The sequence below is a fragment of the Hordeum vulgare genome, chromosome 6H (genome assembly GCF_904849725.1).
Source record: "Hordeum vulgare subsp. vulgare chromosome 6H, MorexV3_pseudomolecules_assembly, whole genome shotgun sequence".
Taxonomy (NCBI): domain Eukaryota; kingdom Viridiplantae; phylum Streptophyta; class Magnoliopsida; order Poales; family Poaceae; genus Hordeum; species Hordeum vulgare.
This window is the reverse complement of record NC_058523.1, coordinates 409,336,467-409,362,814: the sequence shown is the minus strand read 5'-3', so window position 1 is coordinate 409,362,814 and position 26,348 is coordinate 409,336,467.

Sequence of the window (26,348 nt, the reverse complement as noted above, 5' to 3'; positions counted from 1 at the left end):
AACCTAGCAAAATTTCCCCCAAGTTTCCCCCTTCGATCTCTTCCTCTAGCCTTGTTTTCACTGGAGCCCGACAAGATCCGCCGCGGGAGCTCATCGGCGGTAGCCCTCCGGTGAACGGCTCGTCCATCTGAGGCCACCAGTGGCTTTAGGGCGTCGAGTAGGTACTGTAGGAGCTCACTCCCGTGCGTAACTCCCACTGTTCCGAAGAGCCCAGCGATGCCCGAGCTTCGGCCGCCGCCAAGCTCGTCGCCGGTGCCCTCTCCGGCGAGTTCGTCCTCGGCTAAATGCAAAAATGGACCTGCGGGACGCGTGTCGTTCTTCCGGTGCACTCCGCGCAGAGTTTGGCCGCCTGTGCCGCGTTTCCGAGCCTCTCCGGCATCCTGGAGGTCGCCGGAGGCTCACCGTCGGCGAGAACGACCTCGCCGCCGGTGGATCTGACCCCCGTGAGTCTATGACAGGTGGGGTTAGCCTCTGGTTAATTAGTAATAATAAAAATAAAATTAACTTAATTAAATTAACCTAAGCAGTCACTGACAGGTGGGTCCTACCCTGATAATTAACTAATTAACTTAAATTTAAACTAAAAACTGGCCTGAGTCACTGACCAGTGGGTCCCACTGGTTTGGTTTGACTTTCAACGGCCAGTTGGACCTGCTGATGTCATGGTGATGCAATAAAGCTTTTTATGTTTAAAAATAATTCCAGAATAAGTTCAAAACTTTGGAAATTCATAAAAGTTTGAATATAACACCAAATTGGACAAATAATATATGAAAAATTATCAGAAAAATCCAAGGAATCTGAATATGTCATTTTCAAACATGTTTGAAAATGTTAACTTCACCAAACATGCAAAATGGTGAATAGGTTAAATTTCATAAATGCTTTGGAGTTGGAATTTGAAATTCATTTGAATTCCACTTCAAGTGCCATGACCAAACAATTCTCAATCACAACCAGCAACTCAACATATCATTCCCATGCATATTAAAACAAGATGACCTGAGCATCAGGTCGAATCAATTAAAAGGGTATTCGAAAATACCTGGTTTGGAGTGATATTTGAATCTTGATTCAAATCAACTTCAACTTAATAAATGGTACCTACATTAGCCTACCACCTTTCATCTTCATGCCATGCTCATGCATCATCTTATTGCATATGATTGATAATGATTGATGTCATTTCTATCGGTAGGCTCCGCTCCTCCGGATTCCACCGAATATCCGACTGACGGATATTGTCCCTCTGCTGAGCAACAAGGCAAGCAACCATTTTGATCATCCCGATAAATCCCATGTGCTCACTCCTGCACTTACTTATTGCATTAGGATCAAATGCTTCAAATGCTTTTGCCACGTTAGTTGAACTCACTTCCTTTGCATGACCTGTCTTTGTCACATTAAATAGCTGAACCTTGCAACCTAGAATACCTGGTAGATGCTTGAGCCATGATGTGCCTTATCCTGCTATGCATGCTATGCTTAGAGTTGTGTATGGTTTGTCATCTGGGTGATGAAAAGAATTGTGAGAATGCGTTCAGTAAGTAAAGGTTGTGTGTTAAACCTGATTTGGTAAAGGTACCGGTGAAAGGCTATGTAGGAGTACATGGCGGGTTGTTTCATTGGAACCGTCCTTAGGAACTGAGTTCCGTGTATGTAATCCAAGACGAGATACTACCACATGCTGGGCCCTGAAATATGTACCCGCTCGACTTATTAACCGCTTAGTACTCGGTCCAGGAGTTGCAATTAGTTTATGGTGTTTATAGTCATGCTGGAGGCCGTGCATAGCGCTGACCTAAGAGGTGGGCTGTGATGCGGTAGGCAGTGGCACGGTGTACCAAGTGGCACCCATATGGTGGGCTTGGGAACCCTGTGCACATCATTTGGGGCCGTGGCGGAAACCTCGGCCGGACTTCCATGCGGGTTACCCTCAGATAGGCGATAGACCTGGACTAAGTATTATCGTGGTTAACGGTCGTGGCCGACTCCCTCGCTGGGCTTCCGCTTGAAGGTTGCCGAGGTGCATGACGTGCACATGGCGATAAGTGGCGAGAGCGTGTGTGAAGAAGTACACCCCTGCAGGGTTATGATCTATTCAAATAGCCGCGTCCACGGATATGGACTACTTGGAAGCATATGTTGTTCATAGATAACTTTAATGGCTACTCATAAAATTGTCAAGATAAGCGTGACTATCGTGGACGGCATTTCCATATGGAGACGGAATAATTCCACGATGGAGTATTGTTTTGGTGTTAGTGGACTCGTGTACGAGAAATCAAGTTGTCAAAATTATTTAAAAATGCAAGTTGTCTAGCCACGAGTCAAATGCTGGCTTTCCGCATGAAACTCCACAATTCCTTATTGATACATTGCATGAGTAGATAGCTTATCCTAAAGTCTTGCTGAGTACTTTTGTACTCATGTTTGCTTAATAAATTGTCGCAAAGGTTGTTAATGACCCTAATGGAGGGTTCTACCTAGACATCGACGACGACGAGTAGCTGGTATCCCAGCTACGATCTGGCCCTAGGATGGGTCTGTAGATAGTCAGGCCATGTGCCTTTGTCATTCCTTCTGTCTGTAATCAGACAGCTTTACTCTTCCGCTGGTTTGTAAGAATTGTATGTATGACTTGTGATGATGGGTCGTGAGACCCCTACCTTGTAATATTATGTGTGTGGCTCTTCCGAGCCTTCTAAATAAAGTTTGTATGTTTATGGTTATGTTGTGATGCCATCGATGTATCTATACTTATCGGTATGCCATGCGTACATGTGTTGTACTTGACATGTATAGGGTTCGATTACCTAGCCGTAGGCTTTAGTAGCATTCCTTACAGCGAAATGCCCCTTTCTGATCCAACGACCCATGGTAGTTCGCTACTACTCCGGACACACTGGTTGACCGACATGTGTCCTTCTTAGCTGATGTGTCTGTCCCCGTTGGGGAAATGTCATGTGATGTAATGGAGTCCTTGTAGCTTGCTACGACTCGTCTACATTCACTGGTGACCGGCACCTACTTTGCTGGGTCATGTATGCCTGTCCCTGTGCGGAACTGCCACGTTGGTTTATGACTAGACATGTCGATCTGGGTTCTTTGTCATTGGATTGCTAGAGATACAATTGCATACGCGAGTCAAAAGGCGCAAACGGTTCCGGCTAAGGTAAGGCTGCAGCCGTGGGGATAACCGTGCATGAGACCGCAAAGAGATGCGATCTTATACAGGCTGGATTCCTATGGCCTAGGATCGGGGTCCCGACATCGTTGGTATCAGAGCCTGACTGACTATAGGATTACTAAGCCAAACTGGTCGAAGTTGAGTCTAGAATTTCTTTAGTTATATTTAAGGGAATTGTTTGTGGAAGGGAACGTAAGACTCTTGTTCTCTTCTCAAGTTATTCTATTATGGTCATCCTCGTATTTTCTGCGGGGATTAAGGACTAGGTTACTTACCTTCTCTTAGGCTCGTGTTTGTGATCGGTAGACTATAGGACAACGGGTCGGGAGGTATTTCGGGTTTCTTTTATCCCTAGGAAAAGGAAGTCATTTTTGATGATCAGAGAATTGAACTTGATAGTTGAGTGGTTACGCTATCCTATCTTTATGGGTTGTCTCAAAATTGTTTTTGAGCATTTACAGTCATTATGCTGCCCAATTTTGTCTTCAGAGCTCTAATGTTTTTGCATTACTCTCTATTTTCAAATGCTTGGCCGTCCTTCTCGTCAGGTGGTTCGTCTGACTAGGTGCATTGATGTGTCGGGTCATAGGGCCATGCTAGTCAGGATGATGCAGTGTCCGGTTACCGCTGGTACCCAGAGTACATAGTGGAGGAGCAGTACCGGGATTTTTATCAGAGCCAGTACCTCTGCACTGTTAGGGTATTCCCATATTACCCTGGAGCTCAGGAGCCAATCCATTGGTCTTATGGATTGGGAGTCACTGTTGACACGGCAGTACAAGATGCTGCCTATTCAATGCTGACCATCATGAGGGCTAGACATGCACTGCTGCAGAATTCTGAGTTCTGCTATGTTCGTGCCTCTCAGCCAGGTGAAGAAGGATACCTCAGTGGGGTCTACTTTGATTCCTCTATGGAGGATCCACTACTGCAGTCCACTGCTGAGATGCTAGAGAATAGAGATAGGGATGCTCGTGCCCTTCGTATGGAGCTCTATGCTACACGTCCCCGTCTATGGACGCCTTTGACGCAGCTGGCACCTGTAGTCCACACAGGGTATGGAGATATGGAGATGCTGAACCTTGTTAGAAACCATCTTCTGGCCCATGTTGACTGGCCTCCTATGGGAGGAGTCACCCCTCTTCGGGGACCTCTACTACCACCAGTTAGGGGTCCAAGGCCACATCCGTGTCCTTACGGATCCCAGGGATCTCAGGCTGGAGTATTTGCTGATCCGCAAGTTGAGCTTCCAGGCCATGGAGGCAATATTTATGAGATGTTCTATGCGGATGCCTGAACCGTGAGTGGAAGGATAGTATGGTAGTAGTTGTACTTTCACAGTCATGTGTGACTTGTGAAGTATGCTTGTGTCGTGAAATGAATTCCGGAGGCATAGATAAATAATGTATAGGAAGCCTGGAAGCCTCTGATGAGTAGTTTCATATTTTCAGTAGTTTGTTCTTTGGTTAAGGTTGTACTGAACTATGTAATGGTGTGTATGAACCATGGTGTATATATAGCAGTTGCTTGTTACCATGCTGTTCGGATATTCATTTCCGTATTCCATGTGTTCAGTGCATTCTTAATCCATAGCTAGTATTGATGATGATATTGGTCTAAGCTATGAGTTTGTTTGTCAGGATGCTGTTCACCAGGTTGAACCGTGTCCCTGCTCATGAGCAAGGCGAGGGTAGTCAAGCGTCGCAGGAAGAACTGCCTCACCCATCCTCTCTGGCGGAAGTTATGCCTGAGGCAGAGAGAAACAAAAGGGAGACCAACCGACTGTTAGAGCGTATTGAGCAAAATACGGCTCGTCAGCCTAGGAATGCTGCAGTGTCCCTCAATGACTTTGTGAAGCTGAATCCTCAAAAGTTCCATCACTCCGTCGATCCCCTCGACGCTGATGATTGGCTGTGCAGTATCTCACGTAAGATTCGCTCTGCGAATGTTTCTAAGGCCGACAAGGTGACCTTTGCGGCGTACTTTCTAGAACGACCCGCCAATCTGTGGTGGGAGAACTTTGAAGCTATGCGTCCTGCTGAACCAGCAGCTACATGGGAAGACTTTAGTGCAGCCTTCCGTCTGCACCATATTCCAGAGGGCCTCATGGACAAAAAGAGAGAGGAGTTCTGTGCATTCACCCAGGGAAAGTTGACCGTGGATGCCTATAACCGCGAGTTCGGTAACCTCGCCCGCTATGCAACAGAGGAGGTGTCTACTGATGCCAAGAAGCAAGCAAGATTCCGTAAGGGTCTGAGCCCTGAGCTTCGTCGTGATTTGCGCCTCATGAATGTACAAGCTTCCAAGCCCTGGTCAACAAGGCGATCAGTGCCGAGACTTGTCATACCGACTATAAAGCCACAAAGAAGCACTCCCGTGACTTTGGCTCGTCATCTGGTTCCGCGTTCCCAAAACGCAGGTTGTGGGTTCCAAATACTTCTCTGCCGCCAAGATACACTCCGAGGCCATCCTATGTGGCGCCTTAGACGAATCAGACCAACCCTCCAGCAAAAACCTATGGTGGTCCAGCTAGCAATGCTGCACCACGTGCTAATCAGGTGATCTGTTATAAGTGTGGAGAACCAGGGCACTATTCCCGTGAGTGTCCTCAGAATGTGGGTGCCAAGCAACCCGGAAAGTCCGTTGGGCAAGGCAAGTCGGGCAAATCTTACTATGTGAAGCCAACTCCTACACGTGGCCGTGTGAACTATGTTTCAGCAGAAGAAGCTGCAAAGGATCCCGACGTCATACTGGGTACGCTCCTTGTTAATCATCACCCAGCGTCTGTTCTTTTTGACACTGGGTCTTCTCATTCTTTCATTTCAGAAAGTTATGCGCAGTTGCATAACATGTCTTTCTTTGATATGCCAATTCCATTGGTTGTCGAAACTCCTGGTAGTAAGTGGCAAACCTCCAGGATAACCTATGGCAATGAAATTCTAGTAGACAGGCTAGTTTTTCTAGCATCATTGATAGCCTTGAAATCTTCAGATATTAATATCATCTTGGGTATGGACTGGATGTCAGCTCACTATGCCAAGATTGATACTCATTCCAGAAATGTTCAGCTTACCCATCCCTCGGGTGAGATAGTCAGTGTCTCTACTCGAGTTGCCAAATGCCAACTCTATTCCCTCAATGCCAACCTTCTTCCGGAACTTGAAGACATCCCGGTAGTCTGTGACTTCCCAGATGTTTTTCCAGAGGAACTGCCAGGAATTCCACCTGACAAAGATGTAGAGTTTGTGATAGATCTTGTTCCGGGAACTATTCCAATAGCCAGAAGAACATATAAGATGGCACCCCTGGAGCTAGCCGAACTTAAGAAGCAACTAGATGAGGCCTTGAATAAAGGTTTCATTCGTCCTAGCTCTTCTCCTTGGGCTTGTCCCGTCCTCTTCGTCAAGAAGAAAGACGGAACGGATCGGATGGTTGTAGATTACCGACCAGTTAATCTGGTCACCATAAAGAACAAGTATCCGCTCCACAGGATCAACGACCTGTATGATCAGCTCGCTGGATCCCCAGTCTTCTCAAAAATGGATTTGAGGTTAGGATACCATCAAATCAAGATCTAGAACGGGACATTCAAAAAACGGCTTGTTTCACTCGTTATGGCCAATACGAGTACATCATCATGTCCTTCGGTTTAACCAATGCCCCAGCCACCTTCTCTCAGTTGATGAATTCAATCTTCATGGAGTATTTGGATAAATTCGTCGTAGTATACGTCGATGATATTCTCATCTACTCGAAGAACGAACAAGAACATGCCGAGCATCTAAGGTTGGTATTGATGAAACTTCGGGAGCATCGCCTTTATGCCAAGTTTTGTGAATTTTGGTTACCAGAAGTGACCTATCTAGGTCACGTAATCTCTGGTAAGGGTATTGCTGTCAATCCCGAGAAAGTTCAAGCTGTCCTTGATTGGACTCAACCTGAATCGGTTAAGCAAGGTAGGAGTTTTCTTGGTCTAGCGAGCTATTTTCGCCGCTTTGTCGAGAATTTCTCCAAGGTTGCAAAGCCTCTAACTGAACTCCTCAAGAAATATAAAAAGTTCGAGTGGACACCAAAGTGTGAGCATAGTTTTCAGGAACTGAAAAGACGCCTGACTTCCGCACCTGTGTTGCTACCACCAGATTTCTCTAAGGACTTTGTTATCTACTGTGACGCCTCACGACAAGGATTAGGTTGCATTCTCATGCAAGATCGTCATGTGATTGCATACGCATCTCGACAGTTGCGTCCACATGAGGATAATTATCCCACACATGATCTTGAGCTTGCAGCTGTAGTCCATGCACTTAAAACCTGGTGACATTACCTTCTTGGTAATCGTTGCAAAATATTCACTGATCACCAAAGTCTAAAATATATCTTCACCCAGCCGGATTTGAATCTCAGGCAAAGACGGTGGATTGAGTTGATCATGGATTACGACTTAGGGATAACTTACACCCCGGGGAAGTCCAATGCTATGGCTGATGCACTAAGTTGCCAAATGCCAACTCTATTCCCTCAAAGCCAACCCTCTTCCGGAACTTGAAGACATCCTGGTAGTTCGTGACTTCCCGGATGTTTTTCCAGAGGAACTGCCAGGAATTCCACTTGACAGAGATGTAGAGTTCGTGATAGATCTTGTTCCGGGAACTGTTCCGATAGCCAGAAGACCATATAAGATGGGACCCCTGGAGCTAGCCGAACTTAAGAAGCAACTAGATGAGGCCTTGAATAAAGGTTTCATTCATCCTAGCTCTTCTCCTTGGGCTTGTCCCGTCCTCTTCGTAAAGAAGAAAGACGGAACGGATCGGATGGTTGTAGATTACCGACCAGTTAATCTGGTCACCATAAAGAACAAGTATCCGCTCCCCAGAATCAATGACCTGTATGATCAGCTCGCTGGATCCTCAGTCTTCTCAAAAATGGATTTGAGGTTAGGATACCATCAAATCAAGATCAAGAACGGGGACATTCCAAAAACGTCTTTTGTCACTCGTTATGGCGAATACGAGTACACCGTCATGTCCTTCGGTTTAACCAATGCCCCAGCCACGTTCTCTAGCTTGATGAATTCAATCTTCATGGAGTATTTGGATAAATTCGTCGTAGTATACCTCGATGATATTCTCATCTACTCGAAGAACGAACAAGAACATGCCGAGCATCTAAGGTTGGTATTGATGAAACTTCGAGAGCATCGCCTTTATGCCAAGTTTTGAAAATGTGAATTTTGGTTACCAGAAGTGACCTATCTAGGTCACGTAATCTATGGTAAGGGTATTGCTGTCAATCCCGAGAGAGTTTAAGCTGTCCTTGATTGGACTCAACCTGAATCGGTTAAGCAAGTTAGGAGTTTTCTTGGTCTAGCGATCTATTGTCGCCGCTTTGTCGAGAATTTCTCCAAGGTTGCAAAGCCTCCAACTGAAATCCTCAAGAAAGATAAAAAGTTCAAGTGGACACCATAGTGTGAGCATAGTTTTCAGGAACTGAAAAGACGCCTGACTTCCGCACCTGTGTTGCTACCACCAGATTTCTCTAAGGACTTTGTTATCTACTGCGACGCCTCACGACAAGGATTAGGTTGCATTCTCATGCAAGATCGTCATGTGATTGCATAGGCATCTCGACAGTTGCGTCCACATGAGGATAATTATCCCACACATGATCTTGAGCTTGCAGCTGTAGTCCATGCACTTAAAACCTGGCGACATTGCCTTCTTGGTAATTGTTGCGAAATATTCACTGATCACCAAAGTCTAAAATATATCTTCACCCAGCTGGATTTGAATCTCACGCAAAGACGATGGGTTGAGTTGATCACGGATTACGACTTAGGGATAACTTACACACCGGGGAAGGCCAATGTTATGGCTGATGCACTAAGTCGTAAGTCTTATTATAACAATTTGATGCTACAACGAGGTCAACCACATCTCTATGAGGAATTTCGGAAGTTAAATCTCCATATTGTTCCTCAAGGATTCATTTCTACCCTGGTGGCGAAGCCTACTCTTAAGGATCAAATTATAGCTGGCCAGAAGCGTGATAAGGGTATATCACGGATCAAGGAGAATATTATTAGCGGAAACGCTAATGAATTCTCCATGAATGATCAAGGTGTTGTGTTCTTGCAAAATCGTCTAGTGGTTCCTAAGAATCCACATCTAAGGCAGTTAATCCTTAAGGAAGCTCATGATTCTCCTCTCACCATTCATCCTGGTAGTACTAAGATGTATCAGGACCTACGCCAGAGGTTTTGGTGGACTAGGATGAAGAGAGAAATTGCTGAGTTCGTTGCTAACTGCGACGCTTGTCGTCGAGTTAAGGCAGAACATCGAAGGCCTGCTAGCACCCTTCAACCTTTAGCTATTCCTGAATGGAAATGGGATAAAGTCAGTATGGATTTCATTACCCGATTTCCCAAGACCAAGAATGGAAATAATGCTATCTTTGTGGTCATTGATCGTCTCTCCAAAGTAGCCCATTTTCTTCCAGTTCGTGAGAGTATAACAGCTAGCCAGCTAGCAGAGTTCTATGTCTCTCGAATAGTGTCTCTTCATGGTGTTCCCCTGGAGATTAACTCAGACCGTGGAAGTATCTTTACTTCTCGCTTCTGGGAAAGTTTTCAAAATGCTATGGGGACTCACTTATCTTTTAGCACTGCTTTCCATCCTCAATCAAGTGGTCAAGTAGAAAGAGTGAATGAAGTCCTAGAAGATATGCTCCGAGCTTGTGTTATATCGTTCGGTATGAATTGGGAGAAGTGCCTTCCATTCGCCGAATTTTCTTATAACAATAGTTATCAATCAAGTTTGGGCAAAGCTCCTTTTGAAGTTCTCTATGGACGAAGATGTCGAACACCTCTTAATTGGTCAGAAACCGGAGAGAGGCAACTCTTTGGCCCGGATATGATCCAGGATGCAGAAGAGCAGGTTCACATTATTCGTGAAAAGTTGAAAACAGCCCAGTCTCGTCAAAAGAGCCAATATGATCGTCATCATAAGGCTGTGACCTTTGAAGTTGATGAGAAGGCTTACCTCCGGTTACACCTTTGAAGGGTACCCATCGATTCGGTATCAAGGGAAAGTTGGCTCCTCGTTACATTGGTCCTTTTGGCATTCTTGCCAAATGAGGAGAAGTTGCCTACCAGTTGGAACTTCCTTTGCATCTTTCCAAGGTTCATGATGTTTTCCACGTCTCGCAACTCACGCGTTGCTTTTCGGATCCTACCCGTGAAGTGGACCACGAAACGCTTGATCTCCAAGATAACCTTTCATACCGAGAATACCCTGTGCGTATTCTTGATCAAGCTGAGCGTACCACTCGACCTCGAAACCTCAAGTTTCTTAAAGTTCAATGGTCAAATCATTCTGAAAAGGAGGCAACATGGGAAAGAGAGGATCGTCTCAGACTTGAGTATCCCGCGTTATTCCCGACGACTTCCAAATCTCGGGACGAGATTTTTTTGAGTGGGGGTGAGTTGTCACATCCCTGGACCCCTAACTAGGTTTTAGCATTGTGCTCATGTTTACATTCATTGCATTCAAGAACTTGAAACAAATTCAAAGCAAGTGGTGAAACAAAACCCCAAAAACCCTAGCCACTTCTCAAAATTCAAGGAAATTCAAAACTTGTTAAAATCAATGAACCCAAAATTGCCTCAAGAAAAGTTCAACTTTTCTGATAATTCTTGAAAACAAATTATCACGGAAGAAAACTATTTTCAAAACACATTTGGCATTTTATGTAAATTCAAAAAGCCACTGAATTCAAGTTTAAATTTGAACTCAAAAACTTTCAAGTTTTCAAAAATGTTGAGAACTTCAGTAATGGTTGGAAATATTCCAACTAATATTTCAGTGTGTTCAAAATAATTTTTGAACTAAGTTTGGAGCCAAAATAAATAACAGAACAATTTAGCTTCAAAACAGAAAACAAAATAGAAAAAAAATGGGAAAAGCTTACCTGTTGCTCACCTGGTCTAGCCCAGCTCTCTCTCTGTCGTCTTCCTCCTCGCCAGTGGGCAGCAGGAGGTGGCCGCCGCGTACTCCGGCGCGGCCACGCACCTGTGCGCCTGCCTGGCCGCCACTTCACGCTCGCACGCGAGGGGATAACCTCCTCGCAGCCTCTCCATGCTCGCCCCTCTCCTCATTCGCCCCTCTGCCTCATCCTTCTCTGCCGCCATTAGAGCCGAGCCCGAGCTCGAGCTCGCCGTCGTTCTAGCCCACCTCTCCTCCTTCTGAGCAGTGCAACAGATCCGCCGCAGCTCCCTGAAGCTCCCAAGCTACGAGCCCGACGCCAGGATGCAGTGAATCGACGAGACGCGGTCGTCTTCTTCCTCGGGTCACCGAAGCTCGCCGTCGGCGTTCTCTCTCTACAGGTCATCCCCGAGCAAGCTAGAGCTACCACTCCACTCCCCGTGAGCCTAGCAAGATTTCCCCCAAGTTTCCTCCTTCGATCTCTTCCTCTAGCCCTGTTTTCACCGGAGCCCGACGAGATCCGCCGCGGGAGCTCGTCGGCGGTAGCCCTCCAGTGAACGGCTCGTCCATCTGAGGCCACCAGTGGCTTCAGGGCGTCGAGTAGGTACTGTAGGAGCTCAGTCCCGTGCGTAACTCCCTCCGTTTCCATGAGCCCAGCGATGCTCGAGCTTCCGCCGCCGCCAAGCTCGTCGCCGGTGCCCTCTCCGGCCAGTTCGTCCTCGGCTAAATGCAAAAATGGACCTACGGGAGACGTGTCGTTCTTCTGGTGCACTCCGCGCAGAGTTTGGCCGCCTGTGCCGCGTTTCCGAGCCTCTCCGCCGTCCTGGAGGTCGCCGGAGGCTCACCGCCGGCGAGAACGACCTCGGCGCCGGTAGATCTGACCCCCCCCTGAGTCTATGACAGGTGGGGCCAACCTCTGGTTAATTAGTAATAATAAAATTAAAATTAACTTAATTAAATTAACCTAAGAAGTCACTGACAGGTGGGTCCTACCCTGCTCATTAACTAATTAACTTAAATTTAAACTAAAAACGGGCATGGGTCACTGACCAGTGGGTCCCACTAGTCAGGTTTGACTTTCAACGGCCAGTTGGACCTGCTGATGTCATGCTAATGCAATAAAGCTTTTTCTGTTTAAAAATAATTCCAGAATAAGTTCAAAACTTGGGAAATTCATAAAAGTTTGAATATAACTCCAAATTGGACAAATAATATATGAAAAATGATCAGAAAAATCCAAGGAATCTTAATATGTCATTTTCAAACATGTTTGAAAATGTTAACTTCACCAAACATGCAAAATGGTGAATAGGTTAAATTGGATAAATGCTTTGGAGTTGGAATTTGAAATTCATTTGAATTCCACTTAAAATGCCATGACCAAACAATGCTCAACAACAACCAACAACTCAACATATCATTCCCATGCATGTTAAAACAAGATGACCTGAGCATCAGGTCGAATCAATTAAAAGGGTATTCAAAAATACCTGGTTTGAAGCGATATTTGAATCTTGATTCAAATCAACTTCAACTTAATAAATGGTACCTACATTAGCCTACCACCTTTCATCTTCATGCCATGCTCATGCATCATCTTGTTGCATATGATTGATATTGATTGATGTCATTTCTATCGATAGGCTCTGCTCCTCCGGATTCTATCGAATATCTGACTGATGGATATTGTACCTCTGTTGAGCAACAAGGCAAGCAACCATTTTGATCATCCCGATAAATCCCATGTTCTCGCTCCTGCACTTACTTAATGCATTAGGATCAAATGCTTCAAATGCTTTTGCCACGTTAGTTGAAGCCACTTCCTTTGCATGACCTATCTTTGTCGCAGTAAATAGTTGAACCTTGCAACCTAGCATACCTGGTAGATGCTTGAGCCATGATGTGCCTTATCCTGCTATGCATGCTATGCTTAGAGTTTTGTATGGTCTGTCATCTGGGTGATGAACAGAATTGTGAGAATGCGTTCAGTAAGTAAAGGTTGTGTGTTAAACCTGATTTGGTAAAGGTACCAGTGAAAGGCTATGTAGGAGTACAGGGCGGGTTGTTTCATTGGAACCGTCCTTAGGAACTGAGTTCCGTGTATGTAATCCAAGACGAGATACTAGCACAAGCTGGGCCCTGAAATATGACCCCGCTCGACTTATTAACCGCTTAGTACTCGGTCCAGGAGTTGCAAGTAGTTTTTGGTGTTTATAGTCATGCTGGAGGCCGTGCATAGCGCTGACCTGAGAGGTGGGCTGTGATGCGGTAGGCAGTGGCACGGTGTACCAAGTGGAACCTGGATGGTGGGCTTGGGAACCCTGCGCACATCGTTTGGGGCCGTGGCAGAAACCTCGGCCGGACTTCCGTGCGGGTTACCCTCAGATAGGAGATAGACCTGGACTAAGTATTAGCGTGGTTAACGGTCGTGGCCGACTCCCTCGCTGGGCTTCCGCTTGAAGGTTGCTGAGGTGCATGACGTGCACATGGCGATAAGTGGCGAGAGCGTGTGTGAAGAAGTACACCCCTGCAGGGTTATGATCTATTCGAATAGCCACGTCCGCAGATCTGTACTACTTAGAAGCATATGTTGTTCATGGATAACTTTAGTGGCTACTCATAAAATTGTCAAGATAAGCGTGAGTGTCATGGACGACATTTCAGTATGGAGACGGAATGATTCCACGATGGAGTATTGTTGTGGTGTTAGTGGACTCGTGTGCGAGAAATCAAGTTGTCAAAATTATTTAAAAATGCAAGTTGTCTAGCCACGAGTCAAATGCTGGCTTTCTGCATGAAACCCCACAATTCCTTATTGATACATTGCATGAGTAGATAGCTTATCCTAAAGTCTTGCTGAGTACTTTTGTACTCATGTTTGCTTAATAAATTGTGGTAGAGATTGTTAATGACCCTAATGGAGGGTTCTACCTAGACATCGACGACGACGAGTAGCTGGTATCCCAGCTACGATCTGGCCCTAGGATGGGTCTGTAGATAGTCAGGCCATGTGCCTTTGTCTTTCCTTCTGTCTGTACTCAGACAACTTTACTCTTTCGCTGGTTTGTAAGAATTGTGTGTATGACTTGTGATGATGGGTCGTCAGACCCCTACCTTGTAATATTATGTGTGTGGCTCTTCCGAGCCTTCTAAATAAAGTTTGTATGTTTATGGTTATGTTGTGATGCCATCGATGTATCTATACATATCGGTATGCCATGCGTACGTGTGTTGTACTTGACATGTATGGGGTTCGATTACCTAGCCGTAGGCTTTAGTAGGATTCCTTACAGAGAAATGCCCCTTTGTGATCCAACGAGCCATGGTAGTTCGCTACTGCTCCCGACACATTGGTTGACCGGCATGTGTCCTTCTTAGCTGTTGTGTGTGTCCCCGTTGGGGAAATGTCACGCGATATAATGGAGTCCTCGTAGCTTGCTACGACTCGTCTACACTCGCTGGTGACCGACACCTGCTTTGCTGGGTCATGTATGCCTGTCCCTCTGCGGAACTTCCACTTTGGTTTATGACTACACATGTCAATACGAGTTCTTTGTCATTGGATTGCTAGCGACACAATTGCATACGCGAGTCAAAAGGCGTAAACGGTCCCGGCTAAGGTAAGGCTGCAACCGTCGGGATATCCGTGCGTGAGACCGCAAAGAGATGCGATGTGTTACAGGCTGGATTCCTATGGCCTAGGATCGGGGTCCCGACAGCGTGCCAATTACGTACATGTGCCGGAAGCTGTATACTTTACGTCTCAATGAAACTCTTCATAAGTTTCGCTCCTCTTCCTGTTTTTTGAGTTTATATAAACCATTGCAAGAACCATGAATGTAAGATATCCACGTTCCTTTATGAATCTGTAGGTAGGTTGCAACTTCACTTGAATCTGACAAGTTACTGGGTGCGTGAGCCAACCACATATACATGTGCCAGTAGCTGGATACTTTACAAAGACTTCATAGATTTATCTCCTCATCCTGGTTTGGTACTTTATATAAACCATTGCAAGAACCGTGAATGTAAAATGTCCAGGTTCCTTTTATGCACTTCTTGATATGTTGAGATGGTGGAATGAATAGCTAATTTGCCCCACAGATGAATGGTATCATAGGGTACTAATTATTAGGATTGGGAGGTATTAGGACAACCATTTCTAGCAGGACTGGACTACCATGTTGCTTCATATCAAAATCAACATAAATATTAGGTAGATCGTTCAACATCAATGTTACCAAGATCCCACACGTGTCATTGCTGTCAATCTTCGCTACCCATTGCCAGGATCGGACCTCCTTGAGCTGGAGCAAGAGGGCAAACAACTGCCCTCTCGGCGATGTCTTGGTGTGTTCTGTGCAACTGTGCATTGCGGTTTGGTTTCTCAAGGCAACACGGTTCAATCAAGGTTTTGGTTTTCGGTTTCTGTATTTTTCGTACAATTGGAGTTCTCTTCTTGGAGAAATTGTTGATAGGTGTAATTCCTTCTCCTAGTTTTCCATGTAATAATGCTAACTCATAGGCAGTATCAAGGTCTTTTGACTTCTAGAAAGCTACAACTATTCAAACTCCAGGTTTCAGACCATCCATGAAATGCAATGACTGAACCTGCCTTCATAACAAGATTTGCACTAACAATGTGCATGGGTGGGACAACTGACAACAAGGGGTTGGGTTGGTCCTTTTTTCATCATCTATTACTGTACTAATTAGAGACTCACAAAAAACTACCACGTTAATCAGAAAATATGAGCTGTTAATTTGGTGGGGCCACAGTTATTACAGTTAGATGAAAATCTTTCTCGGCCATGTTAAGTTTTTTTATAGACACAAACCTTACGTGAATAGATTGGATCGTAGCTCACGTCTAATGTCATATTATTCCACCAGCTATCTGCAAGAGTAATTTTTCCATCGTCCATAATTATTTCTCTCTCCTCCTCTATGGATTATGCATCTGGTCATGAGAGTCTCAGCAAGGTACGTCTCATAACAAGCAATATGCACCCAAAAAACATTATACTACTAGCTATAGGCAGCCTGTAGATCGGTTACAGAAAAAGACTGCGTAGTCCAGGCTGAGACGAGGCTCCATTGGCCGGCAGCAACTTTTTGTGTTACATCCGCGGCATCCTTTTAGCTGATCAAGATGCGCCAAAGGCCTCTACACTTGGCACGTATGATTTATCAAGTCCGTATTAAGCAAGGCCGAGGTGCATGGTCCGGGCTGAGACGAGGCTTTGTTGTTGTGCTGAGGCGTGCCTTGCCACGCATCAATGGTGAGAACTGTCCCGCGGAAACTTTCTCTTTTACATATGATGCATGGATGTAGCTAGCTGATCTAGATGCGCCAAAGGCCCCTACATTCGATAGGTTTGATCCTACCCGTCCGTATTAAGCAAGACCGAGGATTGATTATGACTTCGAGCGTGCTTCATATTTTGGTAGTGCAAAGTCATGACTTCATCCTTATTTACTGAATTTTGCATGAAGAATACATATATTTGGTGACGATGAGATGCTTTGCTTTTGTGAGTTCATATCATTGGTCGCATCCATAGGATTATGTAATACTTTGACACAAGGTTTTATAATTCATAACTGTGTACTTTTATCATAAATGAGAGAAAAACACATATTAAAAATTATTAATTGCTGGAACTCCATACTAATAATACTACAAAGATAATTCATCAGGAAAGATCTCACATGCGTGCTAGTATTGATTATGACTTCGGGCCTGCTTCATATTTTGGTAGTGCAAAGTCATGACTTCATCCTTATTTACTGAATTTTCCATGAAGCATACATATAGTTGGTGACGATGAGATACTTTGCTTTTGTGAATTCATATGATTGGTTGCATCCATAGGATTATGTAATACTTTGACACAAGGTTTTATAATTCATACCTCTCTACTTATATCATAAATAAGAGAAAAAATACATATTAAAAATTATTCATTACTGGAACTCCATACTAATAATACTACAAAGATAATTCATCAGGAAAGATCTCAAATGCACACACGCACACACCCATTATCTATCATGTACCAATACACACATGTCTCTTGCTAACGGCAAATATCTAGAATCTTGAACCTCCTATTTTTGGGTGAATCTGATGATTGATAAAAATAAATAAATACATGGCATAAAGTAATGTAGTTTAATGGAAACAACCTAAGAATAAAGAAAAAGGACTCTCTTTTGATGTAATATATATGGTATGGTGAAGTGAACATAGCGGCATGGATGCGCAGCAGCGGCCCCGACCGAATTCCATTAGCACGTGTGATTGTTGCAAGTCATGCATGCATATGCATATAAGAATGAGAAATAATCAACAAGAAAGTCTTCTTGACGGGTCAGTATTTTCTATTTTGCACCCACGGTTCTAACATACCTTATTGTTTTACACTTCTACTAATGTAAATGCTCTCATATCACACTCCTTTCCTCCCCATAAGAAGCGTATTCCATATTATTCATGAGGCCGAGAACATGCTGACATAAGTCGCGAAGAAGAATAGAAGATGGATTATGTGTTTGGTTGTCTTCACATGGCTGATATGTTTCTGTCATGTGGTGATAATTTATAGGATGGAATACAAAGTTATTTACAAGACTTATATTGTGCAAATATTACTATCAGGATTCAACTATATTGGATGTATAACCTATTGTATAAATAGGAAAAGTTATGGGGCCCAAGTCATTGATTTCAAATACATATTATTCACTAACACAAAAGGTGGTAAAGTTTTGCACTATCAAAATAGCATATATATTTAGTTCATGTATGGCAATTTTCTTCAACTTTTGAGCATCTCTATTATGTATTACCATATTTTATATTCTCCACCTGAGGCTATTAGCAAATTGTATGGCTTTGTAGCCTTTCTCGATAAGTAAGAGTGTCGAACCCAACGAGGAGCTAAAGGTAGGACAAATATTCCCTCAAGTTCTATCGACCACCGATACAACTCTACGCACACTTTACGTTCGCTTAATCTAGAACAAGTATGAAACTAGAAGTACTTCGATGGAGTTATAGGATAGGTTTGCAAGAAAAGAAAGAACACATAAATAAAAACTAGGGGATGGTAAGAAAAAGAAACAATTACGTTAGTTTGACGAGTGGGGAAAAGTGATGGTAGGAGTTGCGGAATTGTCCCTAAGCAATTGACTATGTTACTAGACTGATAGCAAGTTTTATGTGGGAGAGGCCACTGCTAGCATGTCATCCCTTACTTGGAATTCTATGCACTTATGATTGGAAATATTAGCAAGCATCCGCAACTACTAACGTTCATTAAGATAAAATCCAACCATAGCAATAAGATATTTTGGTCCCCCTTCAATCCCGTATGCATAAATTTCTATGCTAGGCTGAAGCTTTTTTCACCATTGCCCTCCAATACATAGTCCTATCAACATACTACTAACCCTATGGTGTGATCCTTGCGCATGCTCATGTGATGGGCACCAAAGGACAACAACATAACCACAAGCAAATTAAACCAATCATAGCAATTCATCAATCACCGATAGGACAACACATCATTGGATGGCAACATATCATTGGATAATAATATGAAATATAAAGCACCATGTTCAAGTAGAGGGTACAGCGGGTTGCGGGAGAGTGGACCGCTGAATATAGATGGGGGAAGGTGATGGAGGTGTTGGTGAAGATGACGGAGGTGTTGGTGTAGATCGCCGTCACACGATGATGTCTCGGGCGACGTTCCGGTGCCGCCGAGAGAGAGGGGGAGAGAGCCCCCTTCTTCTTCTTCTTCTTCCTTGACCTCCTCCCAAGATGGGAGAAGGGTTTCCCCTCTGGTCCATGGTCTCCATGGCGGCAGAGGGGCGAGATACCCTCCGAGATTTGATCTCTCTCTCTCTGTGTGTCCTTCTCTTTCTGCGCTCCCAGACTCTGGCCTTTCACCGTTTATTAAATTCCCGAAGATCTGTAACTTCGATTGGGCTGAAATTTTAACACAATTTTCTACCGGATATTATCTTTCTTGCGGTGAAAGAAGATCACCAACTGCCTTAGGGATTGGTCACAAGCCTGTCAGCCGCGGCCTAGGGGGGTCGCGCCTCCTACGCTTGTGACCTACTCGGGCATCGTTTCGCGTAGATTCTTCTTCCCAAAAATCATAAATATTCCAAAAAAAATCCCCTAGGTTTTTTATTGCGTTTGGACTTCGTTTGGTATGGATAATCTGCGAAACAAAAAACATGCAACAAACAGGAACTGACACTAGGCACTGGATCAATATGTTAGTCCCAAAAATAGTATAAAAAGTTGCCAAAAGTATATGAAAGTTGTAGAATATTGGCATGAAACAATCAAAAATTATAGATAGGACGGAGACGTATCAGCATCCCCAAGCTTAATTCTTGCTCGTCCTCGAGTAGGTAAATGATAAAAAAAGATAATATTTGATGTGGAATGCTACCTAGCATAATCTTGATCATATAATCTAATCATGGCATGAATACTAAAACAAGAATTATTCGAAGAAATATTCTATCATTTGACATAAAACAATAATATTTCAAGCATACTAACAAAGCAATCATGTAATCTCAAAATATCATGGCCAAAGAAGGTTATCCCTACAAAATCATATAGTCTGGCTATGCTCCATCTTCCCCACACAACGTATTTAAATCATGCACAACCCCGGTTTTAGCCAAGCAATTGTTTCATACTTTATTGTTCTCAAACTTTTCAACTTTCACGCAATATATGAGCGTGAGCCATGGACATAACACTATAGGTGAATAGAATATGGTGGTTGTGGAGAAGACAAAAAGGAGGAGATAGTCTCAGATCAACTAAGCATATCAACGAGCTTTGGAGATTCCCATCAATAGATATCAATGTGAGTGAGTAGGGATTGCCATGCAACAGATGCACAAGAGCTATAAGTGTATGAAATCTCAAAAAGAAACTAGTGGGTGTGCATCCAACTCGCTTGCTCACGAAGACCTAGGGCAATTTGAGGAAGCCCATCATTGAAATACACAAGCCAAGTTCTATAATGAAAATTTCCCACTAGTATATGAAAGTGAGAACATAGCAGACTCTCTATCATGAAGATCATGGTACTACTTTGAAGCACAAGTGTGGTAAAGGATAGTAGCATTGTCCCTTCTCTCTTTTCTCTCATTTTTATTACTATTATTATTATTATTTCCCTTTTTTGGGTGGGCTTATTTGGCCTCTTTTTTTTTATTTGGGCTTCATTGGCCTCTTTTATTACTTCCTCACATGGGACAATGTTGTAATAATGATGATCATCACACTTTTATTTACTTACAACTCGACTATTAGAACAAAATATGACTCTATATGAATGCCTTCGACGGTGTACCGGGATGTGAAATGATCTAGCGTAGCAATGACATCAAAAAAACGGACAAGCCATGAAAACATCATGCTAGCTATCTTACGATCATGCAAACCAATATGACAATGATGGTGCGTGTCATAATAAACGGAACAATGGAAGTTGCATGGCAATATATCTCGGAATGGCTATGAAAATGCCATAATAGGTAGGTATGGTGGCTGTTTTGAGCAAGGGTATATGGTGGGTGTAATGCACTGGCGAAAGTTGCGCGGTACTAGAGAGGCTAGCAATGGTGGAAGGGTGAAAGTGGGTACAATCCATGGACTCAACATTAATCATAAAGAACTCACATACATATTGCAAAAGTCTATTAGTCATCGAAACAAGGTACTACACGCATGCTCCTAGGGGAAGGGTTGGTAGGAGTTAACCATCGAGTGATCCCAACCTCCACACAAAGGAAGACAATCAATAAATAAATCATGCTCCGACTTCGTCACATAACGGTTCACCATACGTGCATGCTACGGGAATCACAAACCTTAACAGAAGTATTTCTATGAATACATAATTACTCACTAGCATGACTCTAATATCACATCTTCATGTCGCAAAACTATTGCAAGGAATCGAACATATCATATTCAGTGATCTACAAATTTTATGTAGGATTTTATGACTAACCATGCGAATGACCAACTCCTGTTAACTCTCTAAATAGGTATAAGTGAAGCATGAGAGTTTAATTCTTCCTACAAAACATATGCCCCGCTCTAACAAAAATAAGTGAAGCAAAAGAGCATTCTACAAATGGCGGTTTTCTATGTGTAGGGAAACAGGCAATCCAAACTTCAAATGATATAAGTGAAGCACATGAAGCATTCTATAAAGCCATACTCAAAATATATAAGTGAAGTGCAAAGAGCATTCTATAAATCAACCAAGGACTATCTCATACCAGCATGGTGCATAAAATAAAAAGGAAAAATAAACACAAAAGACGCTCCAAGCATTTGCACATATCATGTGACGAATAAAAATATAGCTCCGAGTAAAATTACCGATACATTGTAGACGAAAGAGGGGATGCCTTGCGGGGCATCCCCAAGATTAGACGCTTGTGTCTTCCTTGAATATTACCTTGGGATGCCTTGGGCATCCCCAAGCTTAGGCTCTTGCCTCTCCTTATTCCTTCATCCATCGTGGTCTCACCCAAAACTTGAAAACTTCAATCACACAAAACTCAACAAAACCTTCGTGAGATCCGTTAGTATAATAAAGTAAATCACCACTTTAAGTACTGTTGTGAACTCATTCCAAATTCGTATTAGCATTATATCTACTGTAATCCAACTTTACCATGGTTAATACCCCCATAGATTCATCAAAATAAGAGAACAATGCATAGAAAACAGAATCTTTCAAAAACAGAATAGTCTGTAGTAATCTGAACTTATACCATACTTCTGATACTACAAAAATTCTGAAACAATTATTATAATTAAGTAAATTTTTATATCAACCAGAAGCAAAAAAAATCAACTCAATAGCACTCTTTGTATAGAAATAAGAAATGATTTCGTGTGTGCTAAGTTTCTGTTTTTTTCAGCACGATCAAACAACTATCACCCAAACTAATCATAAAGGCTTTACTTGGCACATTATTTTTATAATACAATGGAATTGTACAAGGGGATAATATTTTTGCGAGAAACTTCCATGAAAAATTCTACATTGTTTCCATGAGCATGAACACAAGTGTTCAAGGTCGACCCTCACTTCCGCAATGCATCACCTTTCAATCGCTTCTCTTTTGGAAAGAGTTTTAAGTTCCCCTCTATATTTTTTTGTTTTTAAACTATATAAAAGCACTCAACAGAAATAAATGACTCTCTAAAACTTCTGGGTTGTCTCCCAGGCAACGCTTTCTTTAGAGCCGTTAAGCTAGGCATAAAGTGCTCAAGTAATGGATCCACCCGGATCCCAAGGTATATCAAAGCCAATTTTAATTAACAATTATTTGTAATTTAGTAGTGAGCACAAGGTAACATATATCATGCAATGACGAAGTCTAACTCTCTTCCTATGCATTGGCATGTCATAGAAGAACAATTCATGCACATCAAGTAAAGGCCAATACATAGCATAAGCAGTTTCTTGCAATTTATTGTATTGGAAACATAGAGAGGTGGAGATGTAGTTCCTCTCTCATAATAATTGCAAGTAGGAGCAGCAAGCACATGCATATTATATTCATCAAAATCATCATGTGTACTAGTTGAAGGCAACCCATCTATGTAATCCCTAATAAGAGCAAACTTCTCCGATATAGTGTAGTTGGGAGAGTTCAAAAAGATAATAGGACTATCATAAGTGGGTGCGATAGCAACAATTTCATGTTTAACATAAGGAACTATAGCAAGTTCATCTTCATAAGCATCATTCATATTGGCATCATGGCCACAAGCATAGCAAGCATCAAGTTCATCCAAAAGGGATATTTCAAACGAATCCAAGGGATCATAGCAATAACATTCATCCTTTGGTAAGAACGATATTTGTGTTGGATTTGAGGGGTGCCGGTCAGCTCGGACATTTGAGACCCGTTTCGGGAGTCCGTCTGGATCGATTTTTCGTGACCGGGCGTGACCGGACGGCTTACCCAGCCGTATGAGATGGATATAATAGATCAGTTGAAGATGCTCTAAGGCGAAGCATCCGTTGTCTACCACATAATTAAGATTGGTGCGCCCGGCTTGGGCATAAACATGGGAAATATTTTCTTGCATATATAAATTGTAATACATTGATGTTTAGGTGATAATGGGTTACTGCTGCCGAATCTGACATGCCTCCTTTTCTTGGGAAGAATAGTTATTTCATGAATATTATTTTGGCAACAATCAAGGTTATCCATGTGGATTTTGTTAAACAACTCCATCAGATTGGCTTTGATCGTTCATAGAAACCTTAGTAGAATTCTGCCTGGAGAAAATGGTGCATGCTACAGTGGTTGTCGCGGCCTCCACCCATCGCTGGTGGATAAAAACATCAATCGGGGCATAAAAAGTAGCTTATTGGGTCATCACGTTTCGAAATTTCAAGGTCTACCGCAGTGTATTAAACAATGTCGGCCTTATGCAGGTGCTAATTTTGGAATCTTTGCACACATCCGCAGGAACCGCCCTCAGATTGAATGTCCATGATATGGGTACCACGTAACCCATCCTACAAAAAACTAAGGGCGGAAACCAGTGGTAGAAGCATAGTTTTAAATAGCTCGTTATAGCCCTGTTATAGCCTTGCTATAGCCTTTTCAACAGGTTGTCGCTAAATGATATCATGTATAAATGTGCCCCTATAGCCTGCTATAGCTCTGGTATAGCAGATTTTAAGGCGTGCCACTATTTTTCATAGCCCTCAAGAGGAGAGGGGTCGTTGTGTAAGTCAAATCTTCGCTCCGGTGGTGGCTGGGTAAACAATTCGCCCGCCGAGCCGTAGTTTTTCTCATTCAAAGCATCTTTTTCTAGACTTACATTTAGACAATAAATGATGGAGGACAACTGAAACCTATATGATGAATATGCAACATTACTTCAATCTTGATAAGACACTGTCATAGATAAATACCCACATCAATTAATTGTACACATACTAGAGTAGGTGACACAATCAAATATGCGAATAATTAATTGTATACTTCACCTCTCAACTAAAACACTTTGTAGGTTTCTCTCCATTTCTTGGTATCAACGACTATATAAACCATTGCAAGAATAAGAGCTATAAAAATGAGCTACAACATACTCCGTATCTAAGTACTCATATTGCCCTTCTAGCTACGTTGAGATAATGTAAAGAGTAGCTAATTTGCACTAGTGCAGAAGTCCAAAGGATACGAATATGTGGGATTGAGAGCCATTAGGATTGCCAGTCCTAGTAACATTGACAAGATTCGTCGCTTCATCTGGAAAGACCACACTTCTAGTGGAAAACAAGGTGCAGGCGGGTTGGCTGGAGGAGCTTTGGTTGAACTGATCTCCACGGACCCTGCACCTCGGCGTGGCTGTGCAAGAGGAGGAACCCAGTGATGGCTTTAAACTGCGCTAGACCATCTCCCATGGCTCACCAGTCATCTCAAGCCACCGTCGCCTATTGGCCTTGCCTTGGCCTTGGCCAAGGAGGAAGAAGACTGACGCAGACTGCACACACACGTGAGAAGAACACACAGAGTCTAGTGCACACGCACTTGTGCTTTCCTCTTGTTCTCTCTTGACCAGAATAAACAACATGATTACAGAGCTTGCCATGACCGTTGCCACTAGGTACGAAAACGATATAAGAAATAGTTCAAGGTTCCATCAGTCATGCCAAAATTTATCGGCAGTCGGCTGATCAGCGATGACGATATTATCGGTACATCCACAAGCGGCTATCATTAGCCGTCTATAAACAAGAAAAAAGTCATTTTCTTCAACTTTGATTAGTTGTCAAGTGATGCATGCATTTTTTCTTATAGTTGTGGGTATATGATGATTTTCTTTGTAATTTTGGATAGTTAAAAAAGATTCATTGCTCGACAATCGATGTTGGTTTGTCTTCCCAGGACTGCAGCTTAAGCTCTACCTGGTCAACACTTTACTGAGCGACATTGGCCCACTATTAGGTGATGCTATTGATAGTAGTTCGCGAAAGATTTGGACCCCACTATTAGGTGATGCTATTCATAGTACTTCGCGAAAGATTTGGACCTTGCCATTCTTGATGAGCTGACACCTTGTTACTTATCCGATCAGCGCGCATGCTACAGCTTGCCAACGACATGTATGTTAGCAGTCGGTCAGGGACTGTTCAGTGCTAGCTTTGTACGTGCGTGCATGAGACATCCATCTTGCCTTCGTCTCTCTATTGTTGCGTGTCGCGGGAAGACAGTCAGCAAGTGGTACTGGGCCAATATGCGCTAGCTAGGGTTGAGATTGCCAAGGGTTGGGTTCGACATATTTCTTCAGTTTCGCCATAAGCAAGTCATCTCGTCCGGCCCGTACCAACTTGGCTCCTGACCTCGTGTGCACCTTACTTGCCTCTAGTTATGCAAGTAAAGCATGGCCTAGAGCTCGAGGTCAAGCTAGCAATACGACCACGAACTATGCATGCCTGACACAAGGTAGTATACCATTTAATATAATGTGGTATCATAATATGATACCACATCCTCTCTTTTGTCATTTAATGATATGCAACATCACAAAATAAGTTTAATTGACATGCATGATACTGCTTATGATACTCCCAGTATGAACCAGCCTAACGGGGAGTACCATATATATACTAGTATCACGCATATGATACTAGTGTATTATACTACAGCCATAGTGTATGATATCATATATCAGTATCATATGATAGTTTATTTATTGTTATGCATGATCCATAATAGCACATCATTTAATATGATATTGTATTATGATATTGATACCCGAACCTTTCTTCTTTTATTTAATTTTATACCACCTTCCAAGAAAACATAGTTGGCATGCGTGATACTATCTATGATACTCCCATTACGAACAACCTAAGCCAATACTACTACATAGTGCTTAATCAACTAGTCTATAAATGTGGTGCCTCAGGCCGCCCCTCGCCCGATCTATCATCTATCTAGCCCAACAAATACCATATGCTCTCATCTCATGGCCGCGCATGCATTCAAGGTCTCTGTCACCATCGTTCTCATTGCCCTCTGCGTTGTCGTACTGGCCCCTACCATGGCGGAAGCGGGGTGCATTGAGCATTGCGGTTGCGAGC